The sequence below is a fragment of the Struthio camelus genome, chromosome 5 (assembly GCF_040807025.1).
Source record: "Struthio camelus isolate bStrCam1 chromosome 5, bStrCam1.hap1, whole genome shotgun sequence".
Lineage (NCBI taxonomy): Eukaryota > Metazoa > Chordata > Aves > Struthioniformes > Struthionidae > Struthio > Struthio camelus.
This window is the reverse complement of record NC_090946.1, coordinates 67,647,149-67,665,013: the sequence shown is the minus strand read 5'-3', so window position 1 is coordinate 67,665,013 and position 17,865 is coordinate 67,647,149. Positions and strand designations below refer to the sequence as shown.

Genomic DNA, 17,865 nt, shown 5'->3' with positions numbered 1-17,865 from the left:
GGAGGGGGGAATGGAGGAAAGGAGAAAGAAAGGGAAATGTCAAAGCAAATTCTTAAATATCCGCTTTAGCCTGGAAATATATACGATATAGCTACTGATTTTCCTCTCCAAGTACAACTAACAGCACAGGTGCACACAAACACATACACACAAATACACTCTATCAACAAGCAAGGAAAAAAGAAATGATCTTAAAAGCTGCTGCAGGAATCAAGATACTTGCTCCTGGAATCAATCATACTAGCAAATGTTCTTTTGTCGGCTTTTTGCATTTTTTCAATTTTCATTTTATTATTATTTAACTCTCACCGTACCAGAAATATTATTTTTATTAAGGAAGAAAAAAGGCCTTACCATGCAGTGCATCAGGAAGAGATGAGAAGCACAGAGCATGCTGCAGAGATTAAGCTCAGCATGGCATTCAGATATCCTTTGGAATTGAAGAAAATTGTCCAACCCATTCTTCCTAACAAAGTGGACAAGTTTTCTCTATGCTTGAATTTTTCACTAGAAGTCAGATCCTTAAAGTGCATTATATTTTCTTCTTCAGGAGATATATTTCCTCCAGTTAAGTTTCAGCTCTGCAATGCCATTTCCAATCAGCTCTAAGAAGTTCTTCACTCCCAGATTCGTAGTGTCATCAGAGGGACTCCAAAGAAAATCAAAGAAAGAAAGAAAGAAAAAAGAAAAAAATACCTTACTGAAGCCCTGAAATTACTATGCAGAAAAGAAGAAGAAAGAAGCAACCCTGCATTTATTCTACTGTCTATGTGTTTCACAATGATCAATACTACCTCTCTGGCCTCCTATGTTCAGAGTGCTGATTATTTTTAATAAAGGAAAAGATAAAAACTTTCCTAATTCACACATGATGCATTTTCATTACTACTGCTCGACTGTGCACTACCAAACAACCCGTCTTATCTTAAGGAATCTTTAAAACCATCTGACCATAACACTGGCCGTCCCTTTCCCTTCCCATCGAGCATGAATATTAACGTTTCTAGATAAGCACTGGAGAACGCTCGACAAATAACCCAAGTAAACAAATTAAACTGAAAAGGAAAACGCTCAAAGCAGGAGAGTTCAGGAGATACCTTGCCTGAAGGATTGGGGGACATGCACACTAAGTCATCGTACGGAGGGAAAAAGGGATGAAGAATGGCGAACAGAGGACTGGAGAAGATGAGGTGGGGACTAAATGGGTGTCAGGCTGGAGTGGGATCCTGAGTCACCCTCAGCCTCCTGCCTCCTCACTGACAGCAGCCTGGGCTTCCCCTGCACTTTCTGCAAAGCATATTAATTGAGTCTGGTTGCTGAGCAACTAACTCTGGGGAGCCACATCCGCGGCTCCGGTTCAGCACCGAGACACAGGAGAGCCGGAGGGGAAGGGCTCCTTCGCTCTCCCCTCCTCTCCCACGTGCCGAGTCTTCTCAGGGTGCCCACAGCTGCCCCGCGGGGAAGCTGTGAGAGGGACACCGCAAAGCCTCCGTTGATGCAGCGGGGAGAGGACGTGGGCTGCCCTCTCCCTGCTTGGTGCTGCACTGCCCGGGCTCAGGCAAGGAGCCCTCCTCGCGCTGACGGCACCGCCACTGCCGTGAGCGGCAGCCCCCACCTCCCCACTGCCCACGACGGGGCACCCCAGCCTGGGAGGGAACCGACCTGGGCACGGGAGGACATGGGCCACCCGGGGCGGGAGGCATGAAACGGCAAATAAGTGCAGTTGCCTTCTGCAAAGGGAGGCTGGATTAACTCTCTGGTTGTCCGCCCAGGTTGCAAGGGTGGTGTCAAAATGATGAGCAACTCGCATAATTATACCAATGCCTGGGTTCAAAAGTGAGCTTGCAGTTAAAGCTGCAGCCACTTAAACTCTGTCCTAGCAATAGCAAGTGTACCCCTCATTTCTGACCTCTTTCATCACACTGTGCTTCAGAAAGGCAGAGCAGACACCTTCTCCAACAAAGAGTACAAAGGAAACTCTTCCTGTCCAGAAGAGTTGTCCAGATGTGCTTCTCGGAGACTGCAAAGCAGAGCTCTAGGTGTAACCCTGTCACTGTTTTAATGGATGCAGTGTTTAATTTGCTCACCAGAGGGAAGCAGCAACAACATCATGCATTTTTGACCCTAAAGGAGACAGGACTGGAGAACTGAATGCTGGCTCTAAGCAACGCCTAGAATGGCCCAACCAACGGCCCCAGAGGAATGATGGAGAGGATTTATGCAAGGCTGATGCCACATGGACAAATCCTAAAGAGGGTCTGACCACTGCAATTCATGGCAGGACTGCCAGTGACTCCTGTGGCCTGAAAGACTGAAACAAACTCTGGAACAATATGGTGCCCAAAACGAAAAATTTCTCTAGTGCGATCACGTTAGATAAATCTTTAGTCAGATGATGGCATTCATTCAGCACTGACTACGCTGTCTTTCTGTTGCCCAGGTAAGACCTGAGAAACAGAAGGCCCTCAACATTTCTCTCCCTGTTACCTGGCACTAAAGTGCAGTATCAGATCTTGACTAAAATGCTCACATGTGATAGCCATCAAAAACCTGGGCTAAATCAGTGGCTTATTTCTGTCACGTGACAGGATAAGTACAAGGGCAAAGCCCTGAGAACTGCCTTAGTTGCAGCCACATAAATAGACAGATAATTCTCTTCTGAAAAACTCCAATCTATAGCTTGTTTGTGCCATCTTCTTGTATAGTCAAAGCTTGTGAAGGACCATTTAGAACCGCATCTATGATTAGACATATCATATGTCTTCTGATATGAGCGCATACTGGGTATTCTTCACCCATGAATTTGAAGAAAAAGTTAACTAGAAGCTCCCTTTAGTGGCTCTGATTTTGTTTCTGAACTTGGCAAAAACTACCTGTGACAACCTATGATTTTCCCCTCAATGCAGCATACAAAGAAATATAATAATTTCAGTACTGATTTAGTAAATTAACTTCATTTAGTATCCTGTCAACAACAGGATACAGAATGACGTTTCTGAGGAAAAGATCCTGCAGTAAGTAGCTCATCTGTCTCCAGGGAAATGTTTCTCCCAAGCTCTCCTTAGACTAATTAAGATACTAAACATAAACTGCTCCTGAATGGTCACCGATTTATATAATTAATTAGCCATCATTCACTTTCCCTGAATCTCTTCTGACACTTTAGACATTTCTTCTACCTCTCATAGTACCTCATCTTTGCTACTTGATAGGAATAAATTCAACATAGGTCTTCTGTAGCAGCGGTCGATGCAAAGAAGGTATTTTGTTGTGCACCACTGTTCTCATATCCTTCATTGCTCTCATTGCCACAAGTTTACATGCTTGCAAATTGCTGAGGAATGACAAAAAGCAGGGCTGAAGGGGAGCTAACCCATCTCTGTCTCACAGCAGGATCAATCATGTACATGCCATTCCTGGGAAATGATTTTCAAATCAGCGCTTACAAGCCTCCATTCTGGACGCTCCATGCTTTTGAAAGGCAATTTATTCCAGTGCCTCACCACTATAAGAAGGGTATTTCTAAGTTTCATAGCTGCATAGTTAAACCTACTATTTCTTGTCCTATTCACAACGATCAAGGAAAAGAACCCCTCCATTCCTTTCTGCACCTGCCTTTTATGTTTTTAAAGATCATTATGTCTCTCCCCAACCTCTCTCTCTTTCTAGACTAAAAAGTTATTTCAGTCTTTACACATCTGTCATTTTTTAGGTAATGGTTTGTCACATGCTGATCACTGGATCATAAGAGTACAAAAAAACACAGTACATTAATGCATGGAAAAGGAAAAGGAATCAAAAAGACAATATCTCGCTTAGGAAGCGAGTAGGAGCAGGAAAACAAGGGGAAACTATCTGGTGCAGTTGCAGCAGTAAGGTTACAGATTGTTTCAATATTCTTTTTCTTTTCTGAATGAAAAGGGGTAGGAGGACAGGAAATACAGTTAGTTATCACGTGTCTGTCATATGACTGAGACAGTATTGTGCTTACATGAACATATTTCACCAGATAGTTGGTAAAGAAAATTTGTTTCAAGAGGATAAGCTGCCATTGTTCGATTTTTTTCCCCTTTTTACCCCTTTACATTCACATGGGTATCTGCTCTTATCTTCAACAGTGCAATCTTTAAAGAGTGTGATGATAAGTTATCAATATCGTAATATATCTTGTTTTGTACTTTATTTTTACAAGCAGGAATACCAAACAGTGTTGAAGCTCTCTGTACTGGAGCAAATTTTATCAAAAGTGCTAGGGAAGGGCAGCTGAAGGACAAAGCAATAAAGTAAAACAACCAAAGGAAGAAAGCAAGTCAACAATTGGTAATTTCAAACTGAGAGCAAACTGTTTGGCATGTAAGAAGGATCCATCAGATTATTAGAAGTAATTGTAGCAGTAGCAGTTTTGGAGATGTCAACATTTGTGCCATTTTTTTTAGAAAATACAAAGCAGCTTAGATAAAATTCAGTCCCTCACAGAAAGCAAGTACAGCATCTCTCTTTCAGTGGCACAAACCTTGAATTCCATCTTGGATAAATGCTTTTTGCTATGCATTCAAAAGGCTCACTAATGCATATAATGTTCTATTCCTATTCCATTTTCTATTTATCTTTCCTCCTCCCACCTTTCTATCCTTTCAATAGTACCAGTGTCCTCTTTGAGAAAACGAATGTCCTTGAGCATGAGTTGACAAAGACCCCATCAGCCCCGCTGCCCAGGAGAAGGGAACGGCCGGCCTCACGCCATTACCAGGTAGGTCAATGTAGACAAATCAGATCGAGAACATCACTGAGCGTTCAAGTAATGCAGCCAGCTAGGGTCCATATCGCAATACTTTGGCCAATAAAATGATGGAGAGGTGCAACAAGCTATGGCAACTGGATGGGCAGAAGCCTATTCCATATCCTATACTAGCATCTCTGTGTTGCTGAGACCTGGTAACAAGGAAAAGGCCACAGGGAGACAAATGGGAAGAAAAGAAAAAAAAAAGTTTTTTTCAACCTCTTCTAGTCCAGAGTGTAGGAAAGGACCAGGCAGAAGGCCAGCATATGAGGAAGGTGAGTAAAGGCTGCTGCTGGTGTGAATTTGCAGCCCCGCCTGGGGTACGGTGCCTTGGCTTCCATGGGCGGTGGGATGCAGATGCTGTTACAGCCGGGAGGAAAGCTGTGGGGAGGCTTCTGGGGCTTGACTGCCCCTCAGCCCAGAAGCAGAGCTGTGGTTCCTGGGCAAAGGGATCTGGGAGCTGGAGAGACGCGAGCAGGAGCCGTAAGAAGCCAAAGAAGTGACATTCCCCCTGAATCTCACTGCGAGTGTTGGGCAGGGAAAAAGAGGGAGCTGAAAGCAGGGTTGTGCCAGCCTGAGCTGGGATGCTGGTAGCATTGCTCCTTGGGTGCTCATCAACGACCATCACCGGGAGGTCCCTCCCCACACGCCGTGCAGGGGGCCACCCGAACGCATTTTGAGCCATGGGAGAAACCGAGCGCAGCCACCTCACCTCCTCCCCACTTCACCCAGCTCCCTGCCACCATGTTGCCTGCCCCGAGAAGCAACTGAAATAGCTTGTTCACCAAAAGGTTGGCCTTCATCCCAATCAGATTTAAATACCTAACAGAGACCGTCACTTTATTGCTTAAGCTGCACCTTTTCCTACAGTTACCATTTCTTGAGAAGTGAATTAGGCTTTAAAAGCAGTATCATGTATAAAGGATACAGTAATTCTAACACTATTGCAAAATCATACACAGATCATGGAAATCTTTAAGTATGAAAAAATAGGTAGGATTTAATTATGCACAAATTTTTAATTAAAATCCTGTGAGAATAATTTGCAAATTTCTCTGGAAACATTTGTCATTTTGACCTTTCAATATCCTGTATCTCAGTTACTATTCAGTCAATTACAGCACAAACAACTGAATTGATTTCTTGCCTTTTTAGTTTAAATATCATATACTACATGCAAGAGCTTCAGTGAATACATTTCCAGATCATCATCAGCAATTAATTGGAAAATCTAACCATAAGAAATAGAATTTCTTTCCAAAAAAGTCTCCAAGAACATGACACAGCATACACATATAGTTCTATCTATCTGCAGTATATTTAATACCCATAAAAACTATTTCTAACAAATGTTCAAGATAATATTACTATAATAATTATTTTCAATATTCTGTATGGCAAATGGTCTGATTCTTTTCTAGTTTACAGCGGTGCAAATCAGACTATGTTATCATAGCAGATAAAAACTTACATCAGGGTGAAAACAGTACAGCTAAAGGTAAGTAAAGCCAGTAAACTAGAAAACATTTTACACTGCTTGTCCTCTTTCTTTTTAGGTAAATGGTGTTTTACTGCAACTTAACCTGTAACTGAATAATGAAAGATAGAAGTTTACAGCTTGTCATTAATAGCTGATGGTGTTGCTCAGACCTTTACCAGTTAGTCTGAAACAAACTTTCAATGAATCTGATTCTAATTTCATTTATACCAAAGTAAACCTCATGTACACTCTCTGATTTCTATGGAAACATCCTTAATTTACATTGGTGTAGCTAATAACAGTGCAGAGTCTGCTCTAATTTAAATCAGCTCTGTATTGGTAATGTAGCACTTCTCTCCTTACATCACCCTAACACTAACAGTACCATTTCACTATAGCTGTATCAAAAATGTATGCATAAAAGCATGAAAACCTGGATAGTAGCACAGCTGTACTCATTGCTGGAAATACATACACTAAATATCCTTTTTCTTTGGAAAATGAAATATCTAGTTTGAAACATAAATGGAATATAAGTGAATAATCTCAGCAGAGTTTAAAAAGTGGTATCTTGCGCTAAAATGCAGTTTCCTATAAGTAAGAAGCAGCAGCAATTGTATATCTTTCTGGGTCATCAATACCGAATGCAAGTTACACATCAAAATGAGTGGTCAGATCCTATTCCTCCTGACGTAGGTAGCCAAACTCTCTCTGATTTCTATAGGAAGAAGTTTGGGCTCTGCTCTTATTACTAGCACGGACTTTCTCATTCAAACTGCTGCACCTGTTGCATCAAATGAAGACAGACTTACACTTACAATGCGGCTTAAATAAACTAGTTCCATGTGTACATTAAACCACTCTGGAAGACAGGCACCATTTTCTGAGAAGTGCCAATATATTTGCAGCATGTCTATTTGAACTGGAATCTCATTAGAAAAACAGTAATCTTGCTGTACAGCCACATAATAACATAGGACATATAATGCATGAATTCATTAAATCCCAAGGGTGATCATCTGCCTGAAATCCTTTTATAGATAAGCATGTTCACACAGTGAAAATAAAAGCTCTCAAGTAAGTTAAGCAGCAACAGCTATTACCGCTGAATAAATATTCACATTATTTCTCAGCAGACAATATATCCACTGGGCAAAAAATATAACAGTATGCTAATGAAGGATTAGACGGGCACTGGCTAATTTTGTCCTATTATAGTTTTGTTAAGCTCTTGGGTGTGTATTACACAGCATTACTATTTTATAGCATAGAATAAAAAGTTATTTCTTCTCTTTTTTCATGTGTAGCTGTGTCTTAAACAAGAACGAGACTTGCTTGCCTAGGATAACTTCCAAGCATTAGGAAAAAAATCATAACTTGCATATTCCTATGATTCATACCCAGAGCTCTTAATTACTGCTCTACACACAGTAATCCAATAGAATGAATACTAGATAGCAGCCAAAGTAGTCCTAAAGAACATTAAATGCCCTAAAATATAGAGTGTGAGTTCTGGTACGGTACTTCACAGTACTTGAATAAACACTTTTTGAGGAATTTGACCCAAGCCCAGCTTAAGTATCTGCTCAGGTTGCTACTATGAATGCCATTGTTCTCCAAAATTCCAGTGTTTTCACTAGCAAAACCTTTTAAACATACCTGGCTTTAATTTGTTTCACAAAAGTTCGACTCATCTACTTAACGCCTGCTGATACGACGGGTTTAGTCTGGTCCTCTGTTTGCCACCAGCGAAGGTACCAGCGGAGGCAGCCTTCTGCTCAAAGTCACTGAGCACAAATCTCAAAGTCCCTAAACTTCCACAGAGAACACACCTTAACCAGGGAAAAGCTAACTCCAGCAGCAGCCCGGGCCGGCTTTTTTGAATCCTCTCTAATTAATCACTCCATTGATGAGAATTTTGAAAAGTTTGCAGATGAATAATGCCCAGGTATTCAAAGTGACTCCTCAGAGCCAAACGACAAAGCAAAATATACAGACATACATCCCCAAGATACTCTGAGGTTCCCCTTTTTAAAAAAAAGAAATGTCAAAACATGTTAACCATTTAAGGGATATCTATTTCTTAAACATTCTCTTTGTTTTCAGACTTTTTTTAATGCCCATTTCTGTTTAATTAATCACAGTGTTTACACATCTTAAATGCTTTGTTTTAATGTCTCACTCCCTTTTGAGGATTGATCTGCTGTGAGAGTTTAATGAGAGTCATTTCTCATGTTTTTATGCAGAATTATTATGCACAGGAGAAAGTGATAATAACTCAGTCTTCTGTTAATTACACATCTAATAATTCTTATAAATTTATTTATAATTGCATATGCTAGAAGGCTTTATTTCAATTATCACAGCCAGACTGAAAATAGAGCTTGAATTGCTTTCTATAAACAACCATATTTTAAAACAAAAAATAAGCATGAATATTTATATTTGAGCACAACATACTTTGCCCTTCAACAATAATTATTTTTTAAAGCTAGTAAACATTCTCAGGGGACAGAAAAACTTAATTACGAGAAAACTATTTACGGTCAAAGTGTCTTTTGCTTTTTACATGGTAATTAGATCTTTTATGTTAAAAGTCTTCAAATAGGAAGCCTCACCTCTAGGGGTATAGCAGTGCCATTACTTAAAGAGAATAACTGTTCTTTCAAGGGTGAAAGAGAAAGAATTATCTATTTTTGACGCTGTTACACTCCCACTTGAAAGCTAGGAAACCTCTTGTTTACACCGTATTTCTGCAGGACTCATCTGAAATGTAAGCTGCCCAGGGATTCAGTTTAAGAAATTGTGTTTTCGGGGAAAAGCTGTTCAACCAAAATCATCTTTGGAATGTTAATCCTAAACATGTGGTTATGCCTAGCATATGGAATAACGTTGCTTTGACCAGAGTAATCGATCTAGAAGTAATTATATCATTGCAGAAAGAGATTTAGGCACAGATACTTCACTAGGCACAGGGAGTGGATGTACCAGTCCTCTTACACTAATATATTAGTGTATACAATAGTTGCATATGTTAGGGATTACTTTAATATGGAAAGATAGCCAGATCTTGGCTATGGAAAGCAACAATATTGCCATGGAAATTTTTTAGCCTACAAGCAGTAGATTTATAACCTGACAGAAAATGACAACATGCAAGTGCTACTGCATATATACCATTTAAGAAACTCAGTTTGCCTCCGTACCTAACACATTCCCCTTCACCACCAGTCCCCTGCGAGCCCCCACTCCCTTACCAAAATGAAAGCTAGAAGAGAAGCCTGTAAGACTTACCTGTTTGGCTTAGAGGAGATTAAGAAGTTTAAAGTGTTAATGTCCTCGTGATAATCAGCCACTAGAATTTAGCTTACGTGGAAATAATTACACTCTTCCATCTTTTAGCTTTCTCAGTAAGTGAAAGCTAGTGATGGATGCCAGCAGCCTTGTTAAAATATCACTGTAATCCGTTCAAGCTTTGGAGATCGCTTAGAAAACCAAGTCCATAAACATGCAGTGTCTACAGCTTCACAAGCAGCTCAGATTTTCCAAGGGTGCCCACAGCTTCCTTCTGCGATCCTGTTCTGTACAGAGCTCATCTGAGTGGAAAGAAAAAGCTCTTAAAAGTAGATGCTATAGGAACAGAAGTGCTTTTGCGTGTTTAAGCTTTTCACATCAAAGTTACCATTTTAGGAAAGGAGACAGCCTTTAGTTTTTTTGAATGTTGCTTTTTCCTATTAAAAAAAAAGCTTCAAATAGAGAAGTAGGCAGCAAAGAAGAAGACATAACAGCTCAAGAAGCAGCAGGCAAGGATGGGTGTCTTGTGATTGCTTTGAGTTAACACTCCTCAGGGGGAGATGAAAAAAGCACAAATACAGCAAAATCTGTCTTACAGAGTAAAAATCTGTTGTATAAGCCAGACCCAGGCAAAGAAAAACAGCATGAGCACTTACTCTCTTAATTTCTAGCATGCCAGAGTGCAAAGGAAATTAGAAGTTTTATGTTTATTAGAAACAAACAAGTAGGAGGAAGGAAGGAAAATTCAGAATTTATGTAACTGCTGAAATGGTTTCTGCTCCCCTCAGAAATGTATTAGCAAGTTCCAAAATCTATCAGAGATGCGTATGTGAAAGCAACATTTATCAGGACCACAGAACATTTTATCATTTCCAGAATTACCCAGGGCATATGTGAAAGATGAACATTTAATAATGCTGCACGCCTTAGATACAAATAAAAACTTTTGTGAATGCTCACTCTTTAACCTAAACACACCAGGTCTTTTGGGCTCCCTAGAAAACATGACTACCAATGATATTACAAGAATTGTAAGTGCTGTGCGCTTTTGAATAGCTGACCCAATTACTGGCACTCAGTAATGGAAACTTCAGCATGAAGAGCCTGATTCAAATCCCATTGAAGCCCATGAAAATTGATTTTGAGAGACTGTGATTCAGGTCTTTTGCCAGCTGGCTCCTATGTCCATGATCATCACTACACAGACCACAAGTCACCGTAACCATCTTGGAGGAGGCTGGCTGAAACCCTGCTCTGGTCTGGAAGTCATATGGACATAACAGCGCCATGCTGAGTCTCAGCTTGTGCAATGTATGCAATGCAGACACAAATCTGTTCTCGTGAAGACTGAAAAAGTCCCATTTATTTGTATTAGGAGTCCAGTCATGGACAAAAAAAAACACTGAGCAAAGTGCTATTCAAGCATAAAACGAAGAAACTGCCCAATTTCATGAATTTACAGTTCAGTTGTTACCTTTCGTACTATCCACGTGCACTCCCCACCTGCAATGCCACCAAATCTTGCAGAATCCAAGGTTCTTGAATTTAAAGCCTTTCAATTATTAACCCTGCCATATTTTGTTTTGTTTTGTTTTCCATAGCAGAGTTTGGTCTAGCCCTTTCAAATCAGTAAAAATACCACATTCTGACAAAATAAAATAAATATTAACCCTATTTCCATTGGCCCAGTTGTGAGACAGGCAGGAGCCACCAGGAATCTGTACAGTACACTGAAAATACAAAACACGGAAAAAAAAAAAATGTGTCCACATTTCACATCTGGGTTCTAAGAAATTGCACACATCTGACGCAGCAAATCTCACTTCCTTGGCTCAGAAGAAATTCATTGATAGCCGAGGACTTCGCCTGAAAAAGCTATAGCACTAGGTTTAGTTTGCAAGGTCCTTTCTTTGCCATATTCACAGGTCCACATTTTGTTGCAATCCAAGTATCCTAAGCTTGCATGTGCAAGCAAAACTGCTTGCCCTTTGATAATGCTTTGGCTGCTGGTATTAGCACAGAGGAAGCATCCTGCTCAGGAGCAAATTTGCTTGCATGTCCCCAGGGCTCTAGATATGCTGGTAACCTCCTCATTAAATCTGATGCCCAGGTGGGAAGGAAGTACTCTTGCGGGATGCTCAGCAACCCCACTGTCTCTTGAAAAGCCTCTACTAGAAAGATGGCGACACGGTTTTGTGAACACTGTGGAGGAAATCCCAGCCTGCTGCTCTAAGTCCAGCAACTTTCAGGGGCATCTTGAGTTGCACCAACTCCACACAGACCTATCCAGGTTCCTAAGAAAAGATCCTTCCTTGTCAGCTCAGAGATTTGGCTAGGTGTCCGCTCCTTTCAGAAGTTTTCCCGTGGCCCTGCTCCCTCCTTGCTGGCTCTCCTTTCTTCCAGAGCCTTCCAACCCCAAGGGCAGCCACCAGCACAAGGCTGCTCTCCAGCCAGGCCTTTGACAGAACATCACATGCCATACCCTTGCAGTAAAAGAAGCAACTAAAACAGTTGCACCCTCTATTACAGTGCATGTAAGCAAATAGCAGCGCTTCCACCCAGAAAGAAACCACCGCTGCCACTGACTCAGCACCCCATGAGTTCTGCACATTAACACATATTTCCTACCGTGCGGCAGTAAATTCATGCCACAAATAAAGAGATGCCCCCAGCACTGTCACTGCAACAAAGCCTGTAGTGTTACATAGCAGAGTTGTCAATGCCATCCTCTCAGTCATCTCAAGTTTGACTGCAAGTATACACAATCAGGGATTCTGTGTTTTAGGACGCCTAGGCATTTTGGGTTCCCTCTCTGAGGAATCTTTGAAGGGATCTGATGTCGAATGGACAGATCTCCTGGACTTTTGAAAAGCTGGGTCTCTTTAACATTAGGCAATAGGGGAAAAAATTAAAAGAGATACCACATAGCTGCTTTCAAAAAACAAAGGCCAGTGATCACGGAACTTGACGCTATGTTGTTAAACATCCAGAACTTCCATGTTTTGGCACCATAAAACGGACCTGTCCTTAAAATTATTTTAAATGTCTGAATTACCCATCTCCCATCAAGTCCAATAATCCTTGAGTAAAAACACCAGCCTTATATTTTGCAGCTTGAATATACATTGTCTTGTATATGGTATAAAATACTTCCAATATTCACAGATGCATTTTAGAAATAGAGATCGATGTGTACATGTCCAAATGCTATGTTATTAATAACCCTAGAGGACCTAGAGTTTTCCATGAGAAGATGTGTCATTTCAAGTACTGACTGTAAAAAATGGAATTTGTTCCAAAGGTTGTTTTTGCAAAGGAAGGTGAAAATATCCTTGTAGAATACTTCCAGATACTCCCCTCCAATCCTGAGAGACTCTAGGAGTCCCAGAAGGACTCTGGACATCTTCAGCTGCCCTTGAAAGTCAGCAGGAGCTGAATGAGGGTGTACAGCCCCTCAAAGAGCCAGGTTCCTAACAAGCATAATGCTCTACTAAGCCATTTAGATTTTCACACATACTATTCTAGCATGAAAAAGGCTTTGACAGATGATGGTCAATTCATTTTAAACACAAGATGAATCTCCTTGAGCACTAGAGATTGCCAAATATATTTTTTCCTTTTGTCATCCTCGCAGGATCCTAGCCAAAGCAATTCTGTTTACACTAAATACTATGTCATGACCAATTTCCGTGGTGAAGTGTAATCAAATGGCAAAATAGTCCCAAGACCTAAAAGAAAATACTAAGAAACATAACATACTGAAAGTTAGTGTTGTGCAGGATGCAGAGTCTTACAAGAGGAAACAATATTAGCATGGAACATAGGGACAAACAGTAGTGGACACTGGAGTCTTTAATGATTATGCTACCTTTATTTTTAAACCAGGAATGTAAATTCTGTTGCATTCTTTTTCATATCCAGAATAAATGTACTTGTCCTTCAAGAACATACCTAAGAATCAGGAAGTTGAGTCAGTATGTTTATTATATAGTTTTGGTTCAAGTTAAGTTGTATTTTAAAGTAACAGTTCAGGATCACATCTAGTTATGGCAAGAATAGCAAGAAATCCAAATGGGGTTTGGTTTTGATTAAGTTTGGCTGTCTACTAAAACGCTTCCTTTATCTCAGACACAAAATCAGTTCTAACACTAGGGAGATGGGCTTGCTGGCATTGGACTGTCTTAAGATAGTCCTCTACAGATCAAGGCATATTATGTTCCCTGCAAAAGAGTAGAACATGTATGTAAATGCATCTAAATCGTGCCAATGCACATGATAACATGAATTTAAACATACAACTTGTTATTTATCATCCTTTGCTTGCAGTGTGCCAGTGCCCAGATATCTAAGCCAAGCTTGAGAACGAGGCAGTATTTCTTCACAGTACAGCAAGAGACAGATGCTGCACTACAAAACCTTTGGTCAAAGCAAAACGTCTCCAATCTTTCAGTTGCTTTAAGAGAAGGCTGCAACAGACTTGTTGCAGAAGTCATGCTTGTGATGAGTGGGGGATACTATAACAAGCTGTCAGGATACTTGGATATGATGCCCATTTTTTCCTCAGGCTTTTATGAGCTGCCTAAAAGTCCAAGGGTGCATCGCATTCAGAAGTGAACTAGGTCAATCGGCTCTTGAAAAAACTCACTCTGAAGTGATTGATCACCCTTTAGCCCCCTAAAGAGAAGAGATGCATTACAAAATGCAGACGGATACAGAAAGAAGACAGATGCTCAAAGGCCAATTCAGGGATAAAAGTCGTGCTGGAAAGGCTGAAAGTAAAGAAGAAATAGAAATGCTAGAAAAAAAAGCTAAAGAAAGAGAGGTGGAGGGAATAGATCAAGGAGGGCAATGTGTAACAGCATTGAAACACATGCAAAAGGACAAAAGTATGAAGCAATTAACTGGGAATCTCAGCATTCGTTTTCAACTTTACAGAAGGACAATATCCAGAAAGCCTACACAAAGTAACCTCTGAGAAGACAGGAATCTAAATCTAAATCTAAATCTAAAGTTTCCCACATTAGTAAGTTCTTCGTCTTTCATGAGTAAGTATATTCTGCCCCACCCTTTCATTACCTTTCATATATTAAAAATAATCACCAACCAGCTGCCAAAGAAGCAGTTTAAACTAAGCAGTTCTGCTTTGTATTGATAGGGATTACGCATGCTCTTACAGGCAGTTACTGCATCTCAGCTGACCAAAAGACCAATTCCCAGCTCACGGCTAGTAACCAAAAATTGTCAGCAGTAACTTTTTAATTTCTTCTGATCCACCAGAACATACCAATTTATCCTTTTCCGTGCTTCAATCTCAAGATCATGTATTGTTTTCCACAAAGCACTGCTCATTCGAGTCCTAGTGAGCGTCAATGCTGCCTAGTGAGAAATCCCAAGGGATCACATCTATGGACAAAAAGAGTGTTTGAAAAAATATAGGCTCACAGGGTAGTTCAACCTCTTGCTCTGCCCCAGTTTTGCCTGCTTGCCAGAAGTATCCACCCTTCTTGCAAGCATAACTGTACAAATAGGCTTCTATTAGTGTTGAACACGTGCTGGATTTTATTGTTCTTTCTTTTCAAATTTTCTCTAATTTCATACTCTTAAGAAAAACAACTTCTTGGATATTAGGAATGTGTTATAATCTTTCTCACCGTATGTTAGTCTATAAGCTTGACAAACCACAGATAAATAAATAGCAGATACTTTCCACCAGTTTCTGGTTTGATAAATGGGAAAGATTTTTGTGTCCTCATGATAAAAAAGAGGACATATGAAAGAGACAGTCCAGTCATCCATTCAGAACCACATTCACATTAGAGACAGCCTGTGACCATAGCCATTTACCGAACACTTCCAATGTTATCTCCAGGAACATGATTCAAACTCAGATCAAACAAAAAAGAGTATGTTTGTGCCTCACATAACTCAAATTAACTCAACATAACCATCAGTCAAGCTACATATAAAGAGGAATATAACATCACAACGAGACTGTAGTCCTGTTTTTAATTATAATGGCTTAACAAGACACAATGAGCATTCTCTTTGTGTAAGCATGCTCTTGCAGGATTTCAGTCCAAAAACTCTGTTATTTTTACCTCCTTTTCATCAGCACAGCTCAATTTCATTTCAACTTGCAGCTTTTGATGGAAGCACTTGAGAGCAGCATTTGAAAATGAAGAGCTGGTGTTATCAGTGTTACCCATATGTAAAACAGATATAATACTTACTTCCCACAAAGAGACACTGTGACGCTTTCGTTATGATTAGTAAAATGCTTTGCAAATTTTCCACAGATGGAAAACACAATCTAAAGTCAAACAGCTTTCATTAGTAAGGAAGTTTTAGCTTTTCAGTCCACTTCTAGACTGGCATTCATATATTTTGTTCTTCGTTATTGCTATAAGATATTTTGCTATTTGGTTTAGCTTCCGCTTTTATTCTCATCCTTGGAAACAGATTACAGTGTTCTAACAAAACGCTTTGCACTGAATATCAAACAGCAGCTCCGATTTATAAAGTTATTGGAAAGCAAAATCTCAGTTGCCCCTACGTTAGCATCATCATTCACATTAGCAAACACCTTTCAGCAATCTTAATTGTGCATTCCTTAACTAATAATCCTAACCGTAGAGTAATACCACTTGACTTTGGTTTACCAGATTTCTTGTATAATTACTGTATTTTTTAAGATTTTTTAAGATTTTTTTTTAAAGGATAGCAAAATACTAGAAACTTCAGTCAAGCAAGATTGGAATAAATGGTATTCTTACTCGCATCTGTACTGTACCAGCACATTGTGAAGAGAAACCATCCTGAATTTTCTGTCCAGATGCATTAAAGCAAAGGTCACAATAACTTGTTCTCATGAAAGATCCTGTGGCACTTCCCATAAGCTTTGCGTGACAACTTCAGAATCATGGACAAAATCCAACTCAGGAAATTGCCTTCTAACGGCATCAAATTATTTCCATAGATTCAACTGAGTAATGTATTTTTCTCCATTCTCATCTTAAACTCCTGTTTCTGGACAGCCTTCAGTAATATGAACATTTTATCCAAGTTTAGACTTGCCTAATAATTCTACATGGTTAAATTTTGCAGAGCATTTCAGGAGTCACTGGGTTCAAAGGAACCTTGAAAAATGAAGCTTTTCTTTAATAAGATGGAAAATAGAAATAACTTATTACCTGAAGATAGCATTTTTCTAAACTCTGCATCTAACTTCTCCACTAGTAATTTCTTATCCATTTTTATTTACTTTCCTTCTACATACACACATATACACTCTCTCTCTCTCTCTCTCTCTCTCTCTCTCTCTCTCTCTCTATATATATATATGTATGTATATATATTCTGGCTGAAGGCTTTGAGAACACTTAACTTGGTAGTATCATCAGAGAACAACATTCAGGCCTGCTATCCTACAGCAATTTCATAATTGTACATTATCTGCCTCTCTCCATCAGCAGCACCTAAAAAGCGACCACTTCTGACGTGGCACCTCGTCTCAGACAGCTCTGTTCCAGGAGCTTGAACAGGGTGAGCCTTATTGCTAATGAAGGCAGTTTTGGTCGTCTTTCTTGGCGCACAAGGAATGTCACACTAAATCACTTTTAATGGATTTGTCTTACAGAGGCCTTCCTAGACCCACTGAAAGTCTAAAACATCCAGCTTAATTTTTCATTCCACTTTTCTTTGAAAAACTTGTGTCAGATCTATAAATGTTGAATGATTTTCTACTGGAAAGTATTTGTTTTAAAGTTAAACCTTTTTAAAAGATATCCTGTGTCCATACTTGACATCTGAGTTTTCCTATGACTTATAATACCTAATATTGGATGAAAAAAATCTTTAAATTCTATGAAGAAAATATCATCTCCTGAGAAGGCAAACCTGTTAAGGTGCTTTTGATCTGTACAGAATTATTTCCTTCTAACTGTGTACATTTTTGTCTACAGTTAGTTTTGGATAATAATATTATTCTCTGCTAAGTATTTCAATTGATATATCTAGTACTTATTCTATCAAACAGCTGCTATAAAACAGTCTTAAAATGGAAGATTAAGATCCCAAGTGTCAGTCAGTGACAGTATTATAATTGCACATATAACATTAGCACAGCTATGAGCATATGCAGTTTTGAATACTATTTTCAAATACTATTTCCTCAGTGTAATATCCTCGTATAACCAAAAAAATGCATGTGAAACTCAGAATCAAATATAGCCCACGTAATATTTTAATAAACAAAGTACACAATAAAGCTTGTTTGTGTATTTTTGAAATGTCAGGCATTTAATAAATCACA

At 39.6% G+C, this 17,865-nt stretch overlaps 1 long non-coding RNA gene across 2 annotated transcripts in view; it reads right to left on the bottom strand.

Annotated features, from left to right (window-relative positions):
* Positions 1–394: 394 nt before the first annotated feature.
* Positions 395–17,865, bottom strand: part of LOC104153748 (uncharacterized) — a 135,962-nt gene continuing 118,491 nt past the window's right edge. For both annotated transcript variants that reach the window (XR_696325.2, XR_696326.2), the window contains exons 3-4: positions 9,555–9,856; positions 395–649 (exon numbers count right to left, since the gene is read on the bottom strand). This is a non-coding gene — a long non-coding RNA (uncharacterized lncRNA). The remainder of the gene's footprint in view (positions 650–9,554; positions 9,857–17,865) is intronic.